This window comes from Ailuropoda melanoleuca, chromosome 1 (assembly GCF_002007445.2).
Source record: "Ailuropoda melanoleuca isolate Jingjing chromosome 1, ASM200744v2, whole genome shotgun sequence".
NCBI lineage: Eukaryota > Metazoa > Chordata > Mammalia > Carnivora > Ursidae > Ailuropoda > Ailuropoda melanoleuca.
In genome coordinates this window covers 20067385-20094780 of record NC_048218.1, presented here as the reverse complement: position 1 = coordinate 20094780, position 27396 = coordinate 20067385, and the positions used below count along the sequence as shown (strand labels likewise).

Genomic DNA, 27396 nt, shown 5'->3' with positions numbered 1-27396 from the left:
TCTGATATGTCTCCTACCATTTTTGCTTGAGGGGTACTAACAGAAATGACGATCATAGACACTTAGCAAAGAGGAGAGTGGTTGGAGAAGTAAGCTGGGGCCAGATTAGAGCATGGAAAATCAAGACCTTGAATGCACTCTTTCTCTTTCCAACAACTAATCTGTCTGGCTTCGAATCAGTGTAGGTTTCTTCAGTACATTTGAACTTTCCAAGCTTATTCCTGCCACCGAGCATTAGTGTTTGTTGTTGCCACTCCCTAGAAGACTTCCCCTCAAGTCTTGGAATGGCAGCTTCTTGTCAGTTAGGTCTCAATTCAAGCCATCCTTATCTGTTAGGGACTTTATTACCTAATGGTGTCTGTCTTCACACTATCTTCTCATCTTTTTAGATTTTCTGCCTTTAACTTACTACTATTTGAGATTTTTTTAAATAACTGTGGATAAAAAATAACCAGGCTACAGTAAACCATTAGTTGTGATAAAGCCTGTATTTTTGTGGTACCGTAAGATGCCCCATTCTATGACAAATTTGGAGCAGGCTATGAAGTGAACTGATGAGACAATATCTTTTTTATTTTTATTTTTTAAAAATAATTTGTTATTATGTTATGTTAGTCACCATACAGTATATCCTTAGTTTTTGATGTAATGTTCCATGATTCATTATTTGCGTATAACACCCAGTGCACCATGCAGTATGTGCCCTCCTTAATATCCATCATTGGCCTATCCCAATCCCCCATCCCCCTCCCCTCTGAAGCCCACAGTTTGTTTCCCAGAGCCCACAGTCTCTCATGGTTCATTCCCCCTTCTGTTTACCCCCCTTCATTCTTCCCTTCCTTCTCCTACCGATCTTCCTATTTCTTATGTTCCATAAATGAGTGAAACCGTGTGATAATTGTCTTTCTCTGCTTGACTTATTTCACTTAGCATAATCTCCTTCAGTCCCATCCATGTTGCTGGAAATGTTGTGTAATCATTCTTTCTGATGGCCGAATAGTATTCCATTGTATATATGGACCACATCTTCTTAATCCAGTCATCTGTTGAAAGGCATCTTGGCTCCTTCCAAAATTTAGCTATTATGGACAATGCTGCTATGAACATTGGGGTACATATGGCCCTTCTCTTCACTACGTCTGTATCTTTGGGGTAAATACCCAGTAGTGCAATGCTGGATCATAGGGTAGCTCTATTTTCAACTTTTTAAGGGACCTCCACACTGTTTTCCAAAGTGGCTGTACCAACTTGCATTCCCACCAACAGTGTTAGAAGGATCCCCTTTCTCCACATCCTCTCCAACATTTGTTGTTTCCTGCCTTGTCCATTTTTGCCTTTCTAACTGGTGTAAGGTGGTATCTCACTGTGGTTTTGATTTGAATTTCCCTGATGGCTAATGATTTTGAACACTTTTTCATGTGTCTGTTAGCCACTTGAATGTCTTCATTGGAAAAGTTTCTGTTCACACCTTCTGCCCATTTTTTGATTTGATTATTTGTTACCCGTGTATTGAATTTGAGAAGTTCTTTGTAGATCTTGGATACTAGTCTTTTATCTGTGGTGTCATTTGCAAATATCTTCTCCCATTCTGTGGGCTGCCTCTTAGTTTTTTTGACTGTTTCCTTGGCTGTGCAGAAGTTTTTATCTTGATGAAGTCCTACAAGTTCATTTTTTCTTTTGTTTCTCTTGCCATTGGAGATGTGTCATGAAAAAAGTTGCTGTGGCTGATATCAAAGTGGTTGCAGCCTATGTTCTCCTCTATGTTTTTGATGGATTCCTGTCTCACATCGAGGTCTTTCATCCATTTGAGTTTATCTTTGTGTATGGTGTGAGAGAGTGGTCAAGTTTCATTCTTTTGCATATAGCTGTCCAATTTTCCCAGCACCATTTATTGAAGAGACTGTCTTTTTCACTGGATGTTTTTTCCTGCTTTATCAAAGATTAGTTGCCCAAAGACCCGAGGGTCCATTTCTGGGTTCTCTATTCTGTTCCATTGGTCCATGTGTCTGTTTTTGTGCCAGTACCATGCTGTCTTTGTGATCACAGCTTTGTAGTACAGCTCGAAATCTGACAACGTGATGCCCCCAGCTTTGTTTTTCTGTTTCAACACTTCCTTGGCAATTCATGGCCTTGTCTGGTTCCACACAAATTTAAGGGCTGTTTGTCCCAGTTCTTTAAAAAATGTCATTGGTATTTTTTAATAACAAACATAGACTTTCACTGTGTGTGATTGGAATGTTACAGACTCCCTGATGGTTTCACATCACATGGTTTGAAGAAAGAGTATATAATCTTTCTATGACTAACTTTCTATCTTAGAAAAAACTTATCTAGATTTCTGGGTGGCTCAGTCCATTAAGCTTCAGACTCTTGATCTCAGCTCAGGTCTTTATCTCCAGGTTATGGGTTCAAGTCCTGCAATGGGCTCCATGCTCGACAGGAGTCAGATTAAAAAAAGAAAAAAAAATATCCAACTGATTAGAAATGACCTTTAACACTTTTTTCCAAGAAAGAAAGAATAGTTATATGTTTCTGCTATTCTTATTTTGAAATCAACTTTTAAGGAGAGCAGCATACTGGTTTTTAATGACTTAGCACAAGTTTTAAAGAACTTTCTTAATGTTAGAATAAAGATTTATAAATTTAAAATTTGTTTCCCTGATGTTTGCAAAAGTGGTCTTCAACTAACCTCATGCATTTTTTAAAACATTTATTTATTTATTTATTTATTTATTTATTTATTTATTTGATAGACAGAGAGAGCATGAGCCCAAGGGCACAGCTATGGGAGGAGCTGAGGGTGAGGGAGAGAAGCAGTCTTCTTGTTGAGTGCAGAGCCTGAGAAGGAGGGGCTTGGATCTCAAGACTGAGATCAGACCTGAGTGGAAAACTGGAATCCGAAGTTCAATCTAGTGAGTCACCGAGGCACTCCTATCCTCATGCATTTTAAACAGATATTTATCCCCTAAATTTTGTTTTGTAATGCATAGAAATTATTTTTTTCATTGCCTGTTCTTTGCCCCCAGAATGAAGTTTTGTTAGTGAAAAAACCCTATGTTATTTAATATTGTTTCCAATAAAATAGGAAATCCTCACACATATTTTTTGACTAAATAAATGAGTAAATAGGGCAATGAAGCATGGTCATTGTATTAAAAATAGTATGAAAGTCTTAGGATAATCCACATGACCCGAAAGTAAAATATAGGACAAAATGGATCATGTTAAGAATAAAACAAATGAGAGGAGAAATGATGGCAAGAAAAATGTAAATTATATTACATTATAAATCATGTTCAAGACTCCCATGACAGAAAAATTAATGGAAGAACAACACTCTCATTAACGATAACTAGGAAAAGTCCAACAACTATCTCTTCTAAAGAGTGTCATTGACAAAAGCAGCCGAGATCTATTTAAGAAGAAAGCTTAGAGGCATTCAACTATCTGAGAGCAAAGAACCTTGGAGAAAGAAGTAATCTAAGGATCATCAGTTGCCTTTACATTGGCAGAAGCTTGGATTAAATCTGGTCCTAGAGGGTCTCTGGCTGTTCATGTGCCTCTCTAGCCAGTACCAGCCAAATTTTCCCTTTGCTTTCTCTCCAAAGCGTTTGCCAGTCAGGGGACGTCCATATTCTGATTATGCATAACATATGTTTAACATGTTAACATAACATATGTTTCAGACATGTTATGGATATTTTTTTTTACCTTCTGAAAAAGTAAACAATTGTTTTTACTTGATTTTCCAGATTTTGATCTTTTTGAAAACAAAGAGAGAGAATTATGAAAGACTCATTCTGTTTCTTGAATCCTGTTTTTCTTTTCTTTTATGATTTTCCCATTAGAATTATTTTCAAAATCTTAATTGTTATAATTTCATTTCATTGCACTCTGCCCACATATTCAAGGTAATAAATTTTGTAGATTATTGTCCATTGGAATAAGCATATTTCCCATTACTCCTGAGCATACCTAAAATATGGAACAGACTAGATCATCTTAATTTGTTTTGCTACTTCTTTTAATGCAAGGATTAAAAAATATAAATATATTCAATGTAAGTATGTAGCATATAAAAGTAACAATTCTGCTTTCTTAAAAATTCATTCTGGATCTTTTACTATCATCACTTTGGCTTGAGTGGGGTAGACATTCTTCTGCAGTTTCCTGCCTGGTTTCCCAGAGTATTCTCTGGGACCAAAGGACCAGAGGCCTCACTTCTGAGTATCTCTTACTCCTTTGTGGGAGGTCACATTCAGTTCTGTCATCCCATAAATATCCTCATCATATGACAGCTTCTAAGTTGTTTGGCAATGTACCACTCATACCTATAGTTTTGGCAAAAGAAGAGGGGTAAGAAAAATCACAGCCTTGCTTTCTGGTTTTTATTTTCACTCCTCTAACACCAATGATTTTGTGTCATCTACTTTATCAAGAAAATGATACAGATCTGTGTCTCCATCTTTTGGGAATTTTACCCCAATTATCAAAACCCCTACCTTACTTACGTTTATGGGATAATGTCAACTTATTCTTATGAATAAAGGAGCCTGTTTGCCTTTATTATATAATGTATAATGTAATTTTACATGTCACCTGTTGACTTAAAGAGAATTTAAAGTTCTCAAAATTAATCATTTCTAAATTATCACTATATAATATTGAATGACTCTTGGACAGTAAATATTATGGAAGCCCGGAGAAAGTCTCTTTTATTATACTATATCACGTATCAAGCACATTTCAGAAATATAAATGACCCTCAAAAAAGACTTGTAAATAAGTTAATAAATGAATACATTGAATGAATGAGTGAAAAGATAATAACTATAATAGGAAGTTAGTAGGAAGAAATAAGTCAACAAATAAAAAAAGAATTTCTCAAATACTGAGATTGCTTTTCCTTTCTTTTTTTAAGTGATATTTTTGAGCTCTTAGATTGTATTTTTTCTAGAGCCCCACAATTAAAGCTACAGTGTTTTATTCTGTAAGTACTATCTTCGTGTAAATCAGACAAGCAGATTATAGTGAAGCATACAGTATGTCAGCAGGATAAATATGTGTTTAATCAAATCAAATTGATTTGGATTGGGCTGAACCTATATTTATGATAATGGTTTGGATGTCTCATGTATAAGATAGGAAACTACTTAATGGAAAGTTGTTTTTCCCCCCTAAAAATTCATTTGTTGTTCTAATTTTCTCAAACTTTAAGATAGAGTCTGAATATTTAGTAAACTATACGTTTACTTAAAGAATCATTCATGTAAAACATATTTGGTACTTTGATAAAAAAAAGTTTTGCAAAGCCAAAAAGATGTTACCAAAAGATGTCTGTATTAATTTTGTAGAATTTGTAATTGAAAGCATCTGTAATATGTCAGTAGGATATGTTTGAATATTACAGCCAAATTTTCACAGCCTGCTAACTGTGTGACTAATAAATATCACACTATCAATTAAATCCTTCAAATATGATGATTTCAATCAATATCTTGATTCCCCAGAATTTTAATTTTTAACTGAATCCAAGAAAATAATAATGATTTGTGGAAACCCTTAGTTTTCGGATTTGCAAGATAGATGTATCCCACAAATGAATATGGGATTTTTCTATGCCTAAATAGCAATCTATTCTTACACTTATTTTGGATAAAAAACCTCATGTCATTATCAGGTTATACCCCTAATAGCATCATGATCTATGCCTCTTCTCTTGCATCTGAAAAGTCACCTTTGGGTATTTGTTTAGGCTTCATAGCCTACAGTTGCAAGACCTGAGATCCTTGCCTGTGGAACTTGGTCAAGGCACTCAACCGTTCTATGTTTCCACTCCCTTACAAGAGAAAAAAAATCAGAATAATGATTACCCAATTTATTATATTATTATGAAGATTAGATGAAATAATATGTACAAAGCACTTAGAAAGTGCTTGGAATATTGCAAGTAATTTATGAATATTATTATTGCTGTAATCTGTATCTCAATGTTCCGGATCAGGCCTTCATCATGTCTTATTAAAGTTGCAACAATAATTATGTAATGGACCTTTATGCTTGCAGCATTGAAAAGTTCTGCTACTACAACTAATTCACAATTTAATAATTTAAAAATTAAAATTCAAGTATGCAAGTAAAGTAAATGCAAGTAAATGGTCAAAATTTTTAAATAGTAGATTTAAAAGAGTACTTTTTTCAACAACCTAGAACAAAGCTTTGGAATAAAAAAAAGTTTTTTAAAAAAGATAACTTTGTGTTATGTTACCAATGCATTAATTCCCACTGTTGTTACTAAATTAGCTATGAGTCTGTGGGCAAACAATTCAAATTCTTAAAGAAAAGTATGTCCTTTTTAAGAATGGGTAATTAAAATCTGCCTTTCAGATTTTTGAGCGTTGACAAATTTATGAATTTTCAAAATAAACCTCAAAAATGTTGAAGCTTCTGCTTTGAATTCTCTTAGACCACGCACTCAGGGGAATTTAGTTACCAAGTTGTAAAAACATTAAGCAGCCTGGTGATGAAATGCACACCTGTAGTTAACAATTGAGTCCTCCTGGCAAGAGCCAGCATTGACTTGTCAGGCATGTTAGCCATCTTGGAAGTGAACTTTCAAGCTCTAGACAAGCCTTCAGATGATAAAAGCTTCTGTCAAAATCCTGTCTGCAGTCCCAGGAGAAACATTGACTCAAAATCACCCAGCTAAGCTTCACCCTAATTCCTGCGCACAGAAACCTTGATATATCATTTTGATTTATTGTTTTAAACCAATAAGTGTTTAGGTAATTTATTGCATAACTATAGAAAATGAATCCAGGTAGGAAAGAGTTGACTATCCCATTTTTTTTTTCAGATGACTAAACTAGGGTCTGATATATTAAATTATTTTCTTAATATCATAGAAAAAGTTTGTGAGAGAACTGGGAGTTTGAGCACAGAGCCACTTTATCTCAAACAAGAAAGTTTTACAAACAGGCAATTGGTGGAAATGACATAAAGGAGGCCTTTGATATGACATTATGTTGCTTTAATCTCCTGCTTCTTTTGCCCTCCACAGTCATGCAATAGTGAAAGTTATTAGAGAGGTTCTCCATCCCTCCTCATTCTACCCTTTGGTGCTTAAGAATTGACCAGCACTGAACAGCTTTCTCCATGAAGACAGTTCATCTGCATACCTAACTCCAATACTTATGCATCCATTAATCCTTTGCTGACTATCAGGGATCTTCGCTCCTGGGTAGAAAAAGATATATAAGTTTCTAGTATTATAATTTTAAATGTACCAGGCAGCCATGAAAGAAACAAGGGGTTGGTTCCAGAGAGGTGAGCACACTTCTGAAGTTAGCAGGTAATTGAAGGTAATTTCCCTCTTTTGTCTCAAAGTGATGAAAATATCACAAATTTTGCGTGTGAAATTACCACAAAGTGAAGAAAATATACAAATTTATTGATAATTATAAACATAAGGCAAATGTTTGCTACAGGCTGAAAGAATTTACCCTAACAACAATGGATATGGAACTGGTTTGAAAAGTAGGGCTTATATAGTACATATGCCCAATTATCTGAATGTGAAGAGTTAAGAATATGATATCAAAGATTAAGGATACAAATCAGGCAAAAATGAAGACAGCCATATGCGTATATTCATGTATTAGGTGTGGTGATAAACATAGACATATCCTTTCTTCCCATCCCACCACCTCCACTTTCCTATAAATATGATCTCTATAACTTGATTTCCAGCCTGCCATGATGCTCTAGGTAGAAACAGAGTTGTAGGATGTTTAATCTTCTCTATGCCTACTGAAAAGTTCCAGATAAATGATTGCTAACAGAGCAGAAAGAAGATAGTTTGTGCACATTGTTTGTTTGTTTGTTTGTTTTCTCCCCAATGCTAAGTGAAGTACCTACAAAAAAGAGTGGCCAATCAATACTTTAATGGAAGGAAGGAAGGAAGAAAAGAAGAACAGAAGGGAGAGAGGGAATGAGGGAGGGAGGGAAGGAAAGAAGGAAGGAAGGAAGGAAGGAAGGAAGGAAGGAAGGAAGGAAGGAAGGAAGGAAGGAAAGAAAGATTGTAAGCATCTATTTGTTTAGGTAACAACAACAAAAAATCAGTTGAGTAACATAAGCAGTACATTTGACCATACGCTAGAGTTCTCTTCTGGATAGGATCTTTACAAAAGCCCAATGTTTGTTTTGATATACTATGTAATTTTGGTACAATATCAGCAAAGAAAATAGGTTTTGCAGTTTTGAGGATCAATGATTTTTCCATGTGAATATACTCTGTCTTCATATATTGGATATTTTAGGGTGTATGGAAACATATATATTATGCATATATATACACTTTTGTATAATCACTGCAAACTAAATATTGCTATCATTTTTTTTCATATGTGGGTACACATCATTGTATTGTGTATGTACCAAAAGCCATTAAAATGAAAGTTTGATTTTAATCCAATGGTGAATATATTTGGTCACCATTAAGGTGTCATTTGTTATTAAGTAGTATGCCTCTTCTTTTTTTTTAAAGATTTTATTTATTTATTTGTCAGAAAGAGAGAGCGTGCACAAGCAGAGGGAGTGGCAGGCAAAGGGAGAAGCAGGCTCCCTGTGGAGCAAGAGCCTGATGCAGGGCTAGATCCCAGGACTCTGGGATCATGACCTGAGCAGAATGCAGGCACTTAACAGACAGAGCCACCCAGGCATCCCAAGTGGGATGTTTTTTAGTGGTGTTTTTGTATGCATAAGTATATTGGTTGCCTCAAATGATTAATTCCTAAATAAATCTTTGCTTAAAATCAATTTATTTTTCTTATGGTATGTAAATGAAAATAATAAAAACTCAAAAATAGTCTATCGTGTGCAAAATCAAAAGTAATTAAGTAAAGTAGGAAACACAGTTATTAAAACATAGCTGATTTGTTTTCATCAATGAAGCATAATCCATGTTCTTAAATGTGTTTAGAATGTCCTATTTTGATTATGTAGAATTTTAATGTTAATTTATTCATGCAACTGCACAAGCCTTCTAAACATGAGGAGGTAATACCTAATTTTATATTTTACACATAATGTGAAGATATTAAAAGTTATTTGATGCACATATGTATGTTATTGTTTTCCTCTTAACAGCTGCTCCATTTATAACCTTCCTTTTCCAACCTTAGCCTACATCGTTGCAAAGAAAGTCAGACCACTGCCAACCCAAAAGGGAGACATCAGAGAAGTAAATTTATACTGTATGGACTCCAAGGGTCCAGGACTTGGCATATACAGTAGGTATGGAAAAAAAATTTGGAAGTTGACAAATTTCCTGCAGCAAATATATTTTCTACACACTTACGCACGTCCTTGTCTGTGGGAATTGGGGAGTTTGAAAGAAAATCAGAAAAAAATTGGGTAGAGAGTATAAGCTTTGTGTAGTGTTTTTGTCCTTCACCCCATTTACATATGAGTAGAGAACAGCTTGTGCTTAAATTCCTAGGCAGGACCAGAATATTTAAGAAGGTAGTCATCACATGATGGTAAGATAGTGTGCCACAGTATTAGTAGCTTCTCTTCCTCAGAGTTGAGAAGGGTGACCTATTCTCCAGCGACCATTCCTCCAGATGATAGACTAGAGATGGTTTTCAGAAGTTAGTTTGCAGATAGGGTAGGGTAACCTCATAAAAGACCTTCCAGTGCCCCATTTGGGGCATTCTAAGCATCCAATCATATGAGGGGAAAGGCAAACCTGACAATGGCTAATTTTAATTGAATTGAATTTTACTTGAGAGAACTGGAAAAATCCCTTTTTATTTATGGAATATATGGCTCAAAGTTTTAAAAATTGGCTACACATATTTTAGGGAATGAGTTTTAGTTTGTGTTAACAATTTTGGAGGTTTATTTGGGATTGTAATATTTTAATTTTTTTATTCATGCATATTAAATGCATAATTTCAGTATTTTTTTGCTCAATTTCACTAATTTTAAAAAAATAAGTATTATCTTTGCTTGTGCAATCTTGGTATTAAAGTCACGTTAGGGGCGCCTGGGTGGCTCAGTCGTTAAGCGTCTTCCTTCGGCTCAGGGCGTGATCCCAGAGTCCTGGGATTGAGCCCCACATCAGGCTCCTCCACTGGGAGCCTGCTTCTTCTTTTCCCACTCCCCCTGTTTGTGTTCTCTCTCTCACTGGCTGGCTGGCTCTCTCTCTGTCAAATGAATAAATAAAATCTTAATAAATAAATAAATAAATAAAGTCATATTAGCTGTTAATAGTTTTCTATTGTTTCCCTTAAAGTAAATTTTATTTTCTATCCTAAGCTTTTAAAAAATGCTTTGCTGCTATCTGACAGGTCAAAGGTTTCATATCTTTATATTCATGTTATTCATTATGTGTCTGGGTATTTTGTGCTGTAACTTACGCTTTAAAGTCGGGTTGACCCTGCACCTACACTCCAATGAATACATATATGTAGACAGGAGGTGTTTCTACTATAATGAGGTAAATCAGAAAGTCCATTTCCTCTTAACACTTCTTAATGCTGCTATTGATTTATTTGCTTACAGGCTTTTACTTTACAGGACTGCTGTGGCTACTGAACTTCAATTACTGCCTTTTGAATTTATTTTCTACCTAGAGTATCATGATCATGCCAGAAAAATTATAAGGGATATATGGGGTAATTTTCCATCATATATATGTAAAAAAAAATACATTTAATTTGTCGGCCAGAAGAGGAAACAACATGCTTCATTGGATATCATTATGTCAGGAAAGTGAGTAAGAGACTTTTAAGTGTTAAGTTGTAGGAACAAAAATTCATCTCTTCCCTCTTACTTGAGTTTTAAAATCATTGGCCCAACTCCATCTCACCCACAGAGGGTTCTGTAGCCCTAATGGCAAATGTGTTTGGGGTCAAAATTATAGACCCTTGAAGATATAATGGGAAAAGCATGAAAATATCATAGAACACGTAGAAGGCCCCGTCCTTGGGTGGGTCTATAAGCTTAGTTAGCCACTTGATCTGTTTATTTTATAGCATCTTTGAGAATCAACTTGTGTAAGTATGGAGGCCATTTAGAAATGATATACCTTGCAGACTGGTGAAGCATCAGCACAATTCCTACTCCTGCTCAGTGCCCCAGAGATCAACGGGTTAACTTCTCTCTAAGACTCAAGGTTACAAATGCTCATCTTCATTAGACAAAGGGTACTCGATAATAAAGAAAATTGATGAGTAAGCAAAAGTTTTTCCTCAAGGACTGTACAGAGAACCTAGACCTACTGGGATTTCCTTAGAAATATCTTAATCTTACTGACATTTGATGAAGAAATCGTGGTATTTAGATCAGCAGACTTTCTTGTCACACAGTGAGTCAGTGGAAAAGTGAGCTAAGGAACTGAGCTTTTCAGAAGGCAACTGCAAACTCAGGTAATTATCAACATAGCCTAATTATTGCAGCTGAGAAAAGTCCCTGAAACTGAAATGATCTTTCTTGTTAGTGTTTAACTGCTCTAATAATAACCTTGTCTCATAATAATATACCGTGCTCTGTGCTATGGAAATTGTTTACTCAACAGTCAAATTAATGTGTATTGAATCAAACTATGTGTAATAGACTTAATATCAAACTATAAGCAAATAGAGAATTTCAATCATGTAAACAAAAGCAGTGCTCCCTTTTTTCCTGATCAATGATTTTTCCATTAGTCCAAGGTTAACCTCTAAATTTCTTAACATACCTTACAAAATCCTGGATAATATGTCCAGAGCTCTTTTGTGTTTGCTAAACCAGAGCTTCACTGACTGACCCGTAGGACTTTTAAACTCAATGGGTTTCTGCCTGTCTCAAGATTCTGGCCATGCTGCTTTCTTAACCCAGAACCACCATCTTTTCTCTTTGCGTCCTTTATACTCCTTGTTCAGGTCCGACTATATCTCGGTTTCTTGATGTCATACCTTCAGAGAAAATTGTCCATGCCTGTGGCCTCTCTGTTATACATGTAAATAGCACTTTAATTTTTTTAGAATATTTTTATAATTACGTTATGTGAAATATATCATTAGAAGAAAAAAACATTTTCTGGGCAGATATAATTTAGAACATAGTTGAATAATCATCTGTAGTATTTTTGTGAGTATTGTTTTCATATTCTTTATTCCCTTAATACTCTGAATTTTAGGTATCTAGGAATAATGGTTGCCTTTTCCAGTGTATCTCTAGCCCCTAGAGCAATGCCTTACACAAAATTGGCATTTAATAAAATTTAATGAATTAATTCAATTAGCATATTAAAATAGTATCACATATTTCTAATTTGTTAATCAAGAACACTAATCAAAAATCAAGAGAACCACATTCTACTCAGTTTATCAACAGTCAGCCTGTTACATATTGTGTACTCCAATTTACTGACTAGTAGAGGTATTAAAATAATATTTCCATTACTCAGTATAAAATATGAATTTGTGATAAATGATAATAAATGAGGTACACATTTTACTAACACTGAAATTGGGAAAAAAAGTGACCAGATTGACATTAATACACAATATAGCGAAAAGGTTAATGATTCTTTTGGAAACATAGTATAGACTTTTAAATCAAGTACTCAAGATAGTGCTTTTTGCCATCTATACAAATATTTAAAATTCAAATGTCTAACAGAGAATTATTTCCCTTGTAAAATTTCCCTTATAGAAAAATTATTATTAAATTTAAATGAAGATAAATATAGGCATATGATTAATGCAGTAAATGTTTACTTTTTTTTTATAATGTAGCTAACTTCCATGGACAGAAATAATTGACCTAAGGCATTATCAACATAATTTATATCATTCAATCTAGATGGTAATTAAGCATCATATTCTAAGCATCTTAAAATATACACATCTTTTATTTTGTTGCCTAGTCCCTGATTAGAGGCAGCAACAATTTAACGGCTAAAATGTAGCTGTGATCCTGAATCACATGGTTATCAGACAGCCTTCACCACCTATTTGCAAAAAGGAGAATTCATTTCTCTTTGTGGTTTATTCCACACACATACGAAAAAGTCAATCCACTGCCCACTTCTTTTTTTTTTAATATTTTATTTACTTATTTGACAGAGAGAGAGACAGCCAGTGAGAGAGGGAACACAGGCAGGGGGAGTGGGAGAGGAAGAAGCAGGCTCCCAGCAGAGAAGCCTGATGTGGGGCTCGATCCCAGGACTCTGGGATCACGCCCTGAGCTGAAGGCAGACGCTTAAAGACTGAGCCACCCAGGCGCCCCTCCACTGCCCACTTCTGATATTGAATTTGAAAATTCCTAGAAAGAAAAAGAAACAAATACAGAACTAAACAGAGACATTTATTCATTGCCATTCATTGTGATAATTTGTTATTATTTTAATATCAGCTGCCCAAAATTATATGTGTATAAAATTTCCTTTAAGCAGGTTTCTAAATGTCATAATTAAATGTATGTTTTACTAATTTGAAGACAGCAGCATTATATTTTAAATGATAATGCATTTCTTTTCTCTTTTTATGGCTATGTTTCTGTTTATGCATAGGCACATCTTTTCTTCAGTTTTACATTGTGTGAAGTTGAAATAGTATTCATTTAAATTCACCCACAGACAGATCATTAAGTAACCTCTGTCAAAATTTCCTTGTAAAGTACTTTAAATATGAAGGGAAAATTGGCATATCTCAGGATATCTTATTTTAGTAAGCAGATAGTTTTTCCCACATGTAAGTTTTAAGTTCCCACTTACATAAACACCTGTTCTGGCTGTTGTTTCCAGTTTAATGAGTTTGGGGAGGTTTATATCTCTAAACTGAGAGTAGTTTTATCATTTTGACATTTAATTTTGTTTCTCTTTTATAAATGTCTTGTAAAAAGAGAATCATTTAGCATCTGCTTGGTTATCTACCAACATCTGTCCCAGTTACTGTAACAAGAAGTACACCCTTCTTAAATCACAGATTGGTTCAGTCTTTGAGGTAGAGTTCTCAATAACACAACCTTTTAGTGAATATTAATGTAATATGTTATTACGAAAAGAAATATCTTCTCTAATTAGATGCATATAATATAGTATGTAATACACATAAGATCATAGAAACTGTTTCTTTTTGTAGTAACATTTATTATAATATACATTATATTATTATGTAATATATACATATATAAATTCTGGATTGACATAGAAAAATGATTTGGAGACTTGAATGAATTATTCAAAACATTTAGGGGAGGTTCTTCCTTTTGAAAAAAAAAGTAGAGGTGGACATAAGTTTAGCAGTGATTAGTTTGAATACTATAAAGATCAGGATTATCCTATAAAACTCAGTTAAAGACATTCAAAAATATGAAACCATCAGACTAACTAACTTCTGTCCCAAATGAGGTACTCAAAAAAATCACAATCTATAAAATGCATTCAACCTTAATTGAGCCAAACCTCCTTCATTCAGACTTATTTATAAGAGACTCTGATTTAGAAGTGAGCAAATTGAGGAAGAAAACTCTAAGGAGAAGGGAATTAATTTTTGGCTAATTGAAAAGGCATCTACATTCCAGGAGCAGCTGTGGTTTTGACTTTTGGGCACAAAAGAGGCATGGAGGAGGCCAGCAGCATCAGCAATGGAAGCTGGGTGCCTCTGGTGCTCAGTGACCTAGTGGTTGGAGATTGTGACACTTCCTTCCTGCGTAGTTTTTTCTCCATCATGTTGTTGAATTTTGAGGCTGTTTCTCTGGATTATAAACAATTCCATGAGCTCTTTTGTTTTTTGTTTTTTGGGTTTTTAAAATTTTTTTATGAACTGTTTTTCTGCTTAGTTTACAGAGTCACTGCTTTTGGCTACAATTAAAACCTTGAAAGATCCAAGAGAAATAAACAATGAACAAAGAGATAGGTCATGTAGTGTCAGGTGTTTATACAAATTGTGCAAAAGTAAATCAGGAAAAAGAAACAGAAAGCGATGGGGACTACCATTTCAAATAGGGTGGTCAGTGCAGGTCAGATATAGTAGAAATATTCATATTTTTAGATGTTTCAGTTTCATGTAAGAAGGCAGTATTTCAAAGGATTTGATTGAAGTTTGGGAATGAGCTCTAAAAAATCTGGAGAAAAAGCCTTCCACATTCAACTCACAGAAGTGGAAAGGCCCTGCGGTAGAAATGAACTTAGGGTGCATGAGAGGGTACACAGCGTCCAGAGTACTTTTTAAATGATAACAGAATATTGTAAAACAAAAATTATAGCTGTATTATGTATATTTAGTGTAATATTCGTCTTTTTTCAATTAAAAATGTCAGGACGTTCTATGTAATAAATTTTGTCTCTGACAATAATAAACTAAAGAAAATTAAAACTATCAGTACTATATTTAGTGTAAAATATCTGTCATTGTTTATAGCAGAACATATACATCTTTGACTTTTTTTGATTATATACTAATTAGTCTTTACTGAGTGCTTTTTTAATTCATGAAACTCATTCTATTCTGGACCTGATTTACTTATAAATTTATATAAACATTAAAATGCAGAGTTATGCATCCCTTTTAATTAGTCCAGAATATACTTCAACAATGACTTAAAAAGCAAGTATTAAAGTGAAATGTGGTTCTTGATATGTTATTTTATAAGTCTAGAGTAGGTATCTTGAAATATTGCTTACTGCTGGGGAAGTATCATGCCCCAATGAAGAAGCCTTCAGATGGTGGGATATAGAAATTGATAAATGAGAGATGAGCAAATAAAGTTAATATAGATGGTGTCATTATTTAACACTATTATTAAAATTAAGAAATCTATGGTTTTAGCCATTTAAAAAATAGTGAAAGGTAAAACCCAATACAAAATCTCAAATATCATAACTGACAGCACATACATAGTTTGGCAGGGGAGTCTTTGTTTCTGATGCTTCTATATAGGCAGAAACTGGAGGAGGATTCTCTGGGGCTCTCTAACTGCCAACTGTCAGTGCTGTAGCAGCAGCTGAAACCATGGCTAAACAATCATTACAGTAACTTAAACATATTACAATTTCCAAGTTCAGAAAAACATAAAACCAAAATCTTGCTTTGGGAAACCTCACGCTTACTTGACTCCTAATGTCTGGTGGTCGTATGCTTTGATAGTTTCACAGTCATAGCTGCTGAGCTTCTGTCTTTCCAAACTTCTACACAGAGACAAGTCCCATATATATATATATATTTTTTTTTTCTTGGTCTCTGTGTGTGTGTATACACACATCCTTTTGAAATCTAATGATGACCTCCCTAGTGAAATTGATGCAAACACATATAAATATGCTTTTCATGAAAAAACTTCATGGCATTCACATTTAGTCTTTCTTCTGGTAGAATACGAAAACAAATACGTACTTTTACTCCATTATACATCAAAACATTATAGAGAACACAGGAAAAAAATAAAATTAGTACTAACCAAGCCCCTTCATTTTTAGTTGGGCTATTTTTAATAAGTGTGTAATTTTTCTATCATTTTAAATGCCAAAATTTGAAATCAATTTTTTAAGGATTTATTTGTTTATTTTAGAGAGAAAGAAAGAGAATTAGTGTGGAGAGGAGCAGAGAGAGGAAGAGGGAGAGAAGTATACTCCCTGCTGAACATGGAACTAAACGTGAGAGTGGATCCCATGACCCTGAGATTTTGACTTGAGTAGAAATCAAGAGTCAGATGCTTAACCGACTGAGTCATCTGGGCACCCTTTAAATTATTTCTAATATAAGAAATGATTTCATATTAGCATCCAATATATTTTGAATCTTTATGATGGTGGCAGAAAGAAAACTAAATGAAATAGTTCTGTGTCAAGAAAATGAGAAAATAAGTTGCAGACCAGAAGAGAATATTTGCAAGAGACACATCTGATAAAACATTGTTATCCAAAATATGCAATAACCTTTTCAAAATCAACAATAAGATATAAACAACAAAATAAAAAAATAGGTCAATGACCTTAATAGGCACCTCACCAAGAGATATACAGATGGGAAATAATCATAGGAAAAGATGCTCTGTATTATATGCTCTTTGAAAAATGCAAATTAAAACAATGAGACACCACTATGTACTTATTAGAATGGATAAAATTCAAACACAGACAATGCCAAATGTTGGTGAGGATAGGAGCAACAGAAACTCTCATTCACTGTTGGTCATAATGCAAAAAGGTACGGCCGCTTTCGGAAGACAGTTTGGCAGTTTTTTACAAAACTAAACTCTTCGTACATGATCTAGCAATCATGCATCTTGGTATTTGCCCAAAAGGATGAAAACCTTTGCATACACAAAAACCTGCATGTGAGTGTTTATATTATCTTTATCACAATTGTCCAAAGTCAGAGGCTACCAATATGTATTTCAGTAGGTGAATGAATAAAACTGTTGTACCTTCAAGTAATGGAATAATATTCAGCATTTTAAAAAAATGAGCTATTAATCCATGAAAAAGCATGGAGGAAACTTAATGTACTATTACCAAGTAAAAGAAGCCAATCTGAACAGGCTACATACTATATAATTCCAAGTACATAGCGCTCTAGAAAAGGCAAAACTTTGGAGACAGTAAAAAAATCAGTTGTTGCCAGAAGTTAAGAGGGAGATAGGAATGAACAGGTGGAGCACATAGGATTTTTAGGCCAGCAACACTATCCTGCAGGATATAACAATGGTGGATACGTGTCATTATAAATTTATTCAAACCTATGGAATATACACACTAGGAACGAACCCTAACTGAAACCATGGACGTCGGGTTATTATGACTGTCAGTGTAGGTTCATCGATTGTAACAAATGTACCCTCTGATGCGGGTTGTTGACATTGGGGGAGGTTATACGGGAAATCCTTCAGGTTAACTTTGCTTTGGAGCTAAAACTGCTCCCAAAACCACTACTAAAAAATTATGAAGAAGAAATAAATACTTTCTCAGACAAAACAATTTTTAAAAGTGCTAGAAACTTTAAGTAGTAGATTATTTTTTTAAGATTTTATTTATTTATTTGAGAGAGAGAGAGGGTGAGAAAAAATACGAGCGGGGTGAAGGGCGGAGGGAGAAGCAGACTCCCCATTGAGCAGGGGGCCTGCCATGCAGGACTTGATCCTGGGACTCTGGATCATGACCTGAGCTGAAGGCAGGCATTTAACTGGCTGAGCCACCCAGGAGCCCAGTGCTAGGCTATTTAACACATGAGAAAAGAACTGTGTTACATACCATTTGACTATTGCAAAGCGCATTTAGTTTGCCCTTAAGTAAATAAGATTATCTTCAACAATATACACTGGACTATTACTATCTATAAGGGCAAGAAAAAAAAGTATTACCAATTCATATTTTAAGTATCATGTTCTCTTCACAGAAGTACTAATAAAATAATGTATGTTTTTCCAGCATCTTATATGGTTTTCACTTAATGTGAAAGATGAAAAAAAATGGTTTCTGGTATATCTAGAGAAGCATTCCCCTCAAAATTAACAACAACAACAACAACAACAACAACAACAAAAACAAAACTTGTTCCTTTGATCAAGCCTTATTTTTAGCCACAGTTCCACAAAAGCATTCTTCAGGAGCATACATAATAGTTACTTTAAATCCCTAAGTAAAATTTTTACCTAATTATATTATTAAAAATATCTGCACAGNACAAAATTAACAACAACAACAACATCAAGCCTTATTTTTAGCCACAGTTCCACAAAAGCATTCTTCAGGAACATACATAATAGTTACTTTAAATCCCTAAGTAAAATTTTTACCTAATTATATTATTAAAAATATCTGCACAGTAATCACTGCACTAACAAATCTTCTACAGTTCTTTCCATTTTTTAATCGAATGCTTTTAAGTACATATATCTTTCAGGAACTCTACCACTTTTGTGTAAAGAGACAGAAAATAATTTCCTATTCTGTTCTATATCATTGCAAATCATCAAAGTTCTACATGGTTGCAAATGATTCTAAGTCCTGCCTTTATTAAATATGATAGGTGATTTTCATGAAAATAGATAAAGCTGTTTTTCTTTTTTGGTATTGTTTGAAAAGTGATGGTTGGCAATTAAAAAAATATATATAGAGAGGGACTCCTGGGTGGCTCAGTCATTAAGCGTCTGCCTTCAGCTCAGGTCATGATCCCAGGGTCCTGGGATCGAGCCCAGTGTCAGGCTCCCTGCTTGGCGGGAAGCCCGCTTCTCCCTCTCCCACTTCCCCTGCTTGTGTTCCCTCTCTCTGTGTCTCTCTGTCAAATAAATAAATAAAATCTTAAAAAAATATATAGAAGACACAGTTAGAAGAACAGGAGATACCCCTTCCTGATGTAAGAAGGTAGTTTCATCGCCAAGCACTGAACATGCTCCACTTGTTCATCAAGAACATAGGCTTTGAGTTAATACTTTGCTTCGGAAGAAAGTTGCCTTCTTCAAATGTTGAAGACTTTGTAGTTTTCAAACATATTTCATTGAGATCTCTTATACCATGCTGACTTCGTTACTTGACAATGTGGAAAACAATCCAGCATAACGTTTCAAGGAAAGTTTATTACATTAGAGCAAAACTACATTTTGGTAATGATAGCATTGACATCTGAACCTCCTTTTTCCAAAGCAATATGCACTCAGAGGCATTTGTAGAACGAACATAATCAAATGTTATTTCTTTTCTATTGTTCTAAAATATATAATAACAATTAAGTCAGTTTTCTTCCATTCTTCTTTTAACCACCACCACCACCCCTGACCCCACTGACTTGATCTCACATTTCCTTATAGCTCTCGATTCTGGATTTCATTCTAATATTTAGTTAAAACCTTTCTGGTGTCCTCCCTGTTCTGTAAAACAGACAGCAAATAAGGATTAAAACCAAAATGAAACCTGATGCACAGAGGTGGGCGGCTGCTACCATGTCTGTTCATGTTTGATAAAGTAAAACCACAATAGATAGAGTATCTTATTTTTTTCTCTTTGACATTTTCAAACATAATCTAGGTCTTATGTGACCAAAAAGAGCTATCCACAATCTTAAATACAGGCATTTGTTTTTAGTTCCTGTTAATGAAAATCTATAATAGTATTCTGACAATGATTGAATGTTATGAGTCTGTGCTGTGGTGCCTTCCTTTATCAGACACCCCCTCACTACCCAGGCTCTCCTGACCTCACCTGTCTCTCATCCTGGCTACCACAGTGCATGGGGGCCAGTTGGCTTCATGGGAACACAACCTGATCATTTTCTCCCTTCTCTTCTTTTTCTAATGCTTCTCTTTTATACTGCATGAGGATCCTATTCAGTGCCCACACGCACAATTTGGAAATGCGATTGATTGATGGAAGCTTTCAAATAAGACATAAAATCTCACCCCTCCCCCACAACCCATGGACAATTTATACGATCAGTTTACTTAGTTTCTTGCATTGTCTTGGGGGGGGGTCAAGCAATCAGCATTACTGATCAGGATTCTAGAATGATAATGGCTTTCCCACTTTTCCTACTTCAGTCCTCTTCTTCACAACTAGCTTGGAAGTTATACTTCCTATTAAAATAATTGCTTATTGTCACTGCCCAAGGCTCTGCTTTCTGGATAATGCAAGCTATGACACTATTTATATACTCATAAATCACCAAATTGAAAACATGATCGATTTTTTTTTCTGACAGTGTTTTCAGAAGTGAAATCAAAGGAAAGTTGTTTCTTTTCTTTTTAAAAATTTTGTCCAGGGGCACCTGGGTGGCTCAGTCATTGGGCGTCTGCCTTCGGCTCAGGTCATGGTCCCAGCATTCTGCGATCCAGCCCCGCATTAGGCTCCCTGCTCAGCGAGAAGCCTGCTTCTCTCTCTCCCACTCCCACTGCTTGTGTTCTCTCTCTCACTGCCCCTCTCTCTGTCAAATAAATAAATAGAATCTTTAAAAAAAAATTTTTGTCCAGTGTCTGGATTTTCCTAAGATAATTTAAAAATCTATATTAAATACATGTCTTTCTATGATACAGTCACAATCTTTTGACAAAGATGTATCTATTCATACAAGGGTCTCTATTTACTTTATACTTGTAAACCAAAAGTGTGAGCAAAAATATTAAAAATATCAAAATATAGATATAACTTTATCAATACCAATAAATTAATTCATGCCTATAATGATCCACATTCTGCTATTTTTTTCCCTAACATATTACAGACTGACTTCAATTTCAATCTGGATATTTGTTTGTTCTGCAGAATAGGAAGTGAACCAGAAGGCTTTATATAATATCAGATCAAACTAAAAGTTGAGAACTATTCAAACATATTGGGTCGTGTCAAAAAAAAAAACAAAAAAAAACGGGAGTGAAGTGTAATGTTGGAAAGAATAAAGGTGAAAAACTAACTGAAATTATTGAATATGAAGGAACACTGGAAAATAAATTCTGCTTAATTATATTAGATGAAGAAGCCTATTTCTTTGAATTTGAAGAGTAGTGTAAATTTCTAACAAAAGATAAAAATGTAGGGGTGGTGACTGTGTCTCAAAATCTGACCTTGCACACTATTCACTAAAACTTATTAAAATTTTCCCATACTCTAAAGAACATTGCTTATTTACATACATTTTCAGTTGGAATAAATGTTTTTCACCATCACATCTCGGTTTGGAACTAAAACACATGAACCATTTGGGGGGGGGGAGTACGGCTAAAGAATATAATATATTTCGAGAAATAGTTATTAATTTTGTTTTTTCTTCCTGAAAAGTTAGGAATTTATTCTTCTTAATTCTTTTTCAAATATATTTCTGAAAGTGAGCAGAGGTTAAACAGGTTTCAAGCTTGTTATAAAGAAAAATGAAGACTTTTATATTTTTTTATTTATTTTGTAAGTTGACAATGAAGATAAAAACATTTCTCCCCATGGAATGATACAATTTTTTTTAAAGATGGCCAGTCAGTTAAATGCCTTGTGGCCATTTGAAAAATGAGAAAGCTCATTGGCCTTCCTCTCATGCTTACATATATTAGTGATTCAATTTCCCACATTTTCCTTCTTCTTCTTTTTTTTTTCATTTCTTGCTTTTGTTGTACTGTATTCATATGGTCAATAATATACATAGTTTAGTTATGTGAAAAAATCCAACCAATTTTTCTAAACCTCATTTATAGCCAATATCAGGTAATACCATCCTCTTTCAACTCTAAGTGGGCTACATGATCTCTATCACTAAAAGGAAAATGGAATGAAACATCATATCAGAAGCCATGTCTATTATTCATATTGTATTCTGTTAAAAGATATACTCAGTTTTAAATATTACTTCAATATGCATTGCCTGATATTTCTCCAGAGAGGAAAATTATAATGCTTATTCCGTTCTTGGCACACCCTGTTTCCTAAAACTGAACTAAAGAAAAGAATTGTAGTGGCAGTGCATTTATTTGACAAGCTAATTGAAATTGCACAATAAGTCAGTCTGATTTCCAAGGACAGAAAGGTTAATGGAGTGTGCTTCTCTATGCTTGTACAATAGCTCAGTTTTCTTTACTGAAATAACTGTGATTTCCTATATTAGTAGTTACATTATTCAAGTAGCAAAGATGTATTTGAAAGGAAAACTTAATCATTATAAAATAAACCTGTTTTAGAATATACAGTTCACAAACTTCCTCTGAACACATAATGTCATGTCCTTGTCAAATAACACAAAATGCACAGTTCTTATTTTCCCTGTTAAAGACTGTTGTGATTTTAACTTAAATGCATTTCGTGGGACAACACAACCAGAAAGCATTTTAGACAAGTGGTATTTAGTCTATTACATTGCTGCCATCTCCGAAAAACATGAGACCTTTTTTTGAAAAGAACTCTGCTCTTGTTGAAAATAAATGCAAAGCATATGTCAATGGCAGTTTTTCCATACGAGGATGATGTTTGAAAATCAGGTGGCCAGAAAGTGAAGTTCATTTGAGAAATAAAATTGGGTCAGGAAAGGGCAATCCATGAGCACAAACTTCACTGTAACTTTTTTTAATGCTGTGGTTTTTATGTGGAAATACTAAAAAAAAAAAAAAATGAAGACTTTAAAAAGTTGAGAGAAGAAAAAATACAATCATTTTCTATAATTAACTTCATGAGGTTAAATGTAAGTTTAAGCATATTTGTAATGTCTGTAAATTTCCCATCATTCTGTGATTTATGTATACATATAAAAATAATATTTACTATTTTTACATTACAAAAATAATGTACTTACGTATTTATCACTCCAAACATTGATTGGGATCCACTGTGTGGCAAGCATTACTATAGGCCTTGCAGATTCATCAGTGAACAAAATAAAGTTTCTCCTCTTGTAGAACTTGAAAAGAGACTATCATGAAATAAATAAACAAATTGAACATCAATAGGATGGTACCAGTTAAGTGCTAAAGAGAACAAATAAGGAGGAAAGGGGATATGATAGGTCACAACCTAGAGAAGGAGGATGTCCCTCAAAAGTCAGTTAACCATCGCTCTTGATTTTGGCTCAGGTTGTGATCTCAGAGTCGTGGAATCAGCCCGTGTGGAGCTGTGCACACTTAACAGGGAGTCTGCTGGAGTTTCTCTTCCTCTCCCTCAGCCTCTTGCCCTGACTCACGCAATCTCTTTCTCAAATAAATAAATAAATCTTAAAAAAAAATAAAAGGACCCAGAGGATATAGTAAGATAGGTGAGTAGGGAGTTCCATAGTGGGTACTTTAGAACGTACAGAAATCGGAAGAAATTTTCCAAAATCTCTTATTATGTTTCATTTATGGTCAGTCAACAGAACCTCTTAAATAGTTGATTTTCAGTACACATACTTACAGGCATGAAACACCTTACACACAGGATTTTTTGACGTTTTCCATTGAAACGTCTTCCCAGTGGAAGAGCCTGACGCTTAACGACTGCGCCACCCAGGCGTCCCCATTTTAGATTTTTGACCCTCAAAACTATAAGGTAACAAATGAATTGTTTGTTGTTTAAGTAGCTAAGTCTGTGGTAAATTACTACAGCAGAAAGAAAAAATACAAAATCAATTACACTGAAATATGCCTCAGCATTAGTTGTTCTTGACTATTTTCCTCAAGTAAACTGATGTGCCCTTTTAATATGTACTTTCAGAATTTTTCAGGGAATAGCAGCAACTTTAATGTTCTTTCCCTTTGCTTTGGTTTTTCCTTTTCAGAAAAATATATCTATGACACACTTTGGGTTAATTTTTACATGTGCTATTAGCTAAAGTTTGAAGGTCATTTTCTCTTCTTTACAGATACATTATTATTCCAGAATCATTTGTTAAGAGTTTCTTTTCCCATTGGATTACCTCATCTCCTTTGTCAAAAATAATTGACTATATCTGTAAGTCTATTTCTGAATCTCTTTCCCATTCCAACCATCTATATGTCTATCAGTATGTCAGTATTACAGTCTTTTTTATAGCTTTATTTTAGATCTTCAAATAGGTCACATACATTCCGTTTCTTTTTCCACAAGGAGCTTAGAAGTTACCACTGACCTAACAAGTAAAAATCCGAACAGACTGAAAAATTGACAGTGCTTCTTGGATCCCTAAAAGACGGGAGTACACAGGGCAACCCCCTGCCTCAGGACTGTAGAGAGAGACAGCGAAATACAGGAATCAGGGCTTACCGGAAATGCGACTTGGGGATTGGAACTGCCAGGGAACCAGCGCCATGGTGGGAAAATGCGGACTGGAATTTATGAAGTGCCAGAGACTCAGTGAAGACGAGTCTGAGAGCTAAAAATATCTTCAAGCTGACCCAGTCATGAGAGATCTCACAATATTGTTAGATATACCTCCAGAAGCTCAACCAGGTTGCCACAATAAATATCAGAGGACAGTCCCCTTCTGCTTCTTGCAGAAGAAGACAATAAACCATTTTGAAACATCCTAGAACACTCTGTTTTCCTTAATGAAGTCAGTACCCAGGGGAAACTAGTTAACGAAGGGCCTAACCTGAGGGGCTGTTATCAGAGCATAACTGACCTAGGGAAAGGGAAATACCCAATTCCAATCTGCTGTAGCTATCTGACCCACCTGAGGGGGAAGGAAAATACTGAGATTCAGTGGTGAATTTACAGTCCAGAGATGCAGACTCACTAAAGAATGGAGATGTAGTCATACGACTTCAGAGGACTCCCCTCCCCTCATAGCTCACCATCACATTGCTAAAAGCCTGTTTGGTTTGCAGCAGTGCATTTTACCCACATAGTGCCTGGCTGCGAAGAAAAAATATTTTATAAAGTATAAGGCAAAAAACACAATTTGGAAGACAACAAGCATCAGAACCAGACATGGGGAGGATGCTGGAATTATCAGATCAGGAATTTAAAACTGCCATGTTTAACATGCTAAAGACTCTAAATGGGTCAAGTTGACAGCATGCAAGAACAGATGCGCAATGTGGACATTCTAAGAAACAACCAAAAATAAATGCTAGAGATCTAAAGCACTGTAACAGAAATGTAGAATTCCTTTGATGGACTTAGTAGACTAGACATGGCTCAGGAAAGAATCTCAGAGTTTGAGGATACCCCAAATAAGTAGTATAATTTCTTCAACTTTGTTATTTTTCATAAATGCTATAACTAATCCACATACTTTAAATTTCTATATAATTTTAAAAATCACCTCATCAATCTCAAAAAAAGCTTGCTGGATATTATTTATTAGGACATTGCAATACCTGGAGATCATTTGTAAAATATTAATAACAGCAAAATTGTTTTCTAATTAAAGAACATATACCTCTTTATTCTTTCATCGGTATATCACAGTTTTATTTTTTATTATTTTAAAAGACTTCATTTATTTATTTAGGGTGCATGAGCAGGGGGAGGGACAGGGAGAGAGGGAGAGAGAATCTTAAGCAGGCTCCATGTCCAGTCTGGAGCCCTACACAGGACTCGATCCCATGTAACTGAAATCATGACCTGAGCCAAAATCAAGAGTTGGATGCCTAATTGACTGACGCACTCCGGTGCCCCCAATATTTTATAGTTTTAATGCAATGTCTTGAATAGGTTTTGTTATATTTTACTTAATTTCCATATTTTAATTCTGCTTTAAATAGTACAAATATGCTTCATCCCTAAATGTTCATTGCTGATATCAACAAAGTTGATATTTTTATATAGTAATTTTTTTGTCCCATGGGATTTCTGCTTATTTGTTCCAGTATTCTTTTACATATCCCTTACTATTATCTATGCATGTGACATCTGAATATTTAATTATCTTTCATTTCTAGTATAGATCCCCCTTACTATTTATTTATATTTTTATCCTTTTTATCTTTTTATTCCTTCATTTTTTCCAAAAATGAGAATTTTTAATATTGTATTTGTGTTTTCATTGACATACAAACTATAACTTTGCTCTATTTTTATCTTGTTGCTCCAGTCTGCTTTTGAATATTATACTACTTATATAATGTTAAGAATATTACACTAGTATCGATTTTCCTTTCCTCCTGTATTTTGCAATATATTCACACATTTTGTATATGTTATAAACATCATGATTAAATGATATTTTTCTTTACATTCTAAAACATCTCTTAAATAAATTTTTAATAAACATTTTACATCTCCATATATTTAGAACGTTCTGTGTTTTTTATTTCATTATAAACGTCTGAGTTTCTACCTATAATAGTTTTCTTTCAGACTGGCTAAACATATTTTACACTTTTTGAATGCGTTTGTTGTTGAGTAATTCGCCAAAATATTTTCTGTCTGAAAATGTTTTTAACTTTTATTTTTGAGGGAGATCTTCTGTGAATATTGTAAATTGATAGTGCTTTTTACTTTCATCTTCTGTTTTCCCTTTCAGCGCATTATGAGGTATTCCATTTTCCTTATTTGAGTTGTTTTTTTATGATAAATCTGTAATTAATTTTATATTTGTTGACTGTGATAATGTATCTTTTTTCATCTTACTATTGTTAATATTTTTCCTTATCATTGAATTCAATGGTATAATTACTATGCACTTTTGTGTTATTTTCTTCAGTTTATCTTTCTTTTGTTTCTTTGAACTTGAGAAAATCATTAGCCATAAATTCTTGCATTAATTTGCCATGTTTTAAAAATTGATGTTCTGGATATGGTAACATGTTAATGGCCATAAGTGAATAAATAACATTTGCATAAGGACACAACTCTAATCCATAAAGAAATTTTAACAATGAATTCTGAAACATACATTTTTACTGATCTATGGAAAATAAAAAATATATATATTTTTTACAAGAAAATGTAATTTAATAAAATGATCATTTTAAGTGGAACATATCCTTATTTAATCATTGTGTAAAATTAATAATTTTCAAATGTATTCATTTAAGAATATA

General features: G+C 34.3%; 1 pseudogene; it reads right to left on the bottom strand.

Moving 5' to 3' along the window:
- The window catches only part of LOC100466042, a 128682-nt pseudogene extending 103966 nt beyond the window's left edge, over positions 1 to 24716 (bottom strand).
- Between the last annotated feature and the right edge of the window lie 2680 nt (positions 24717 to 27396).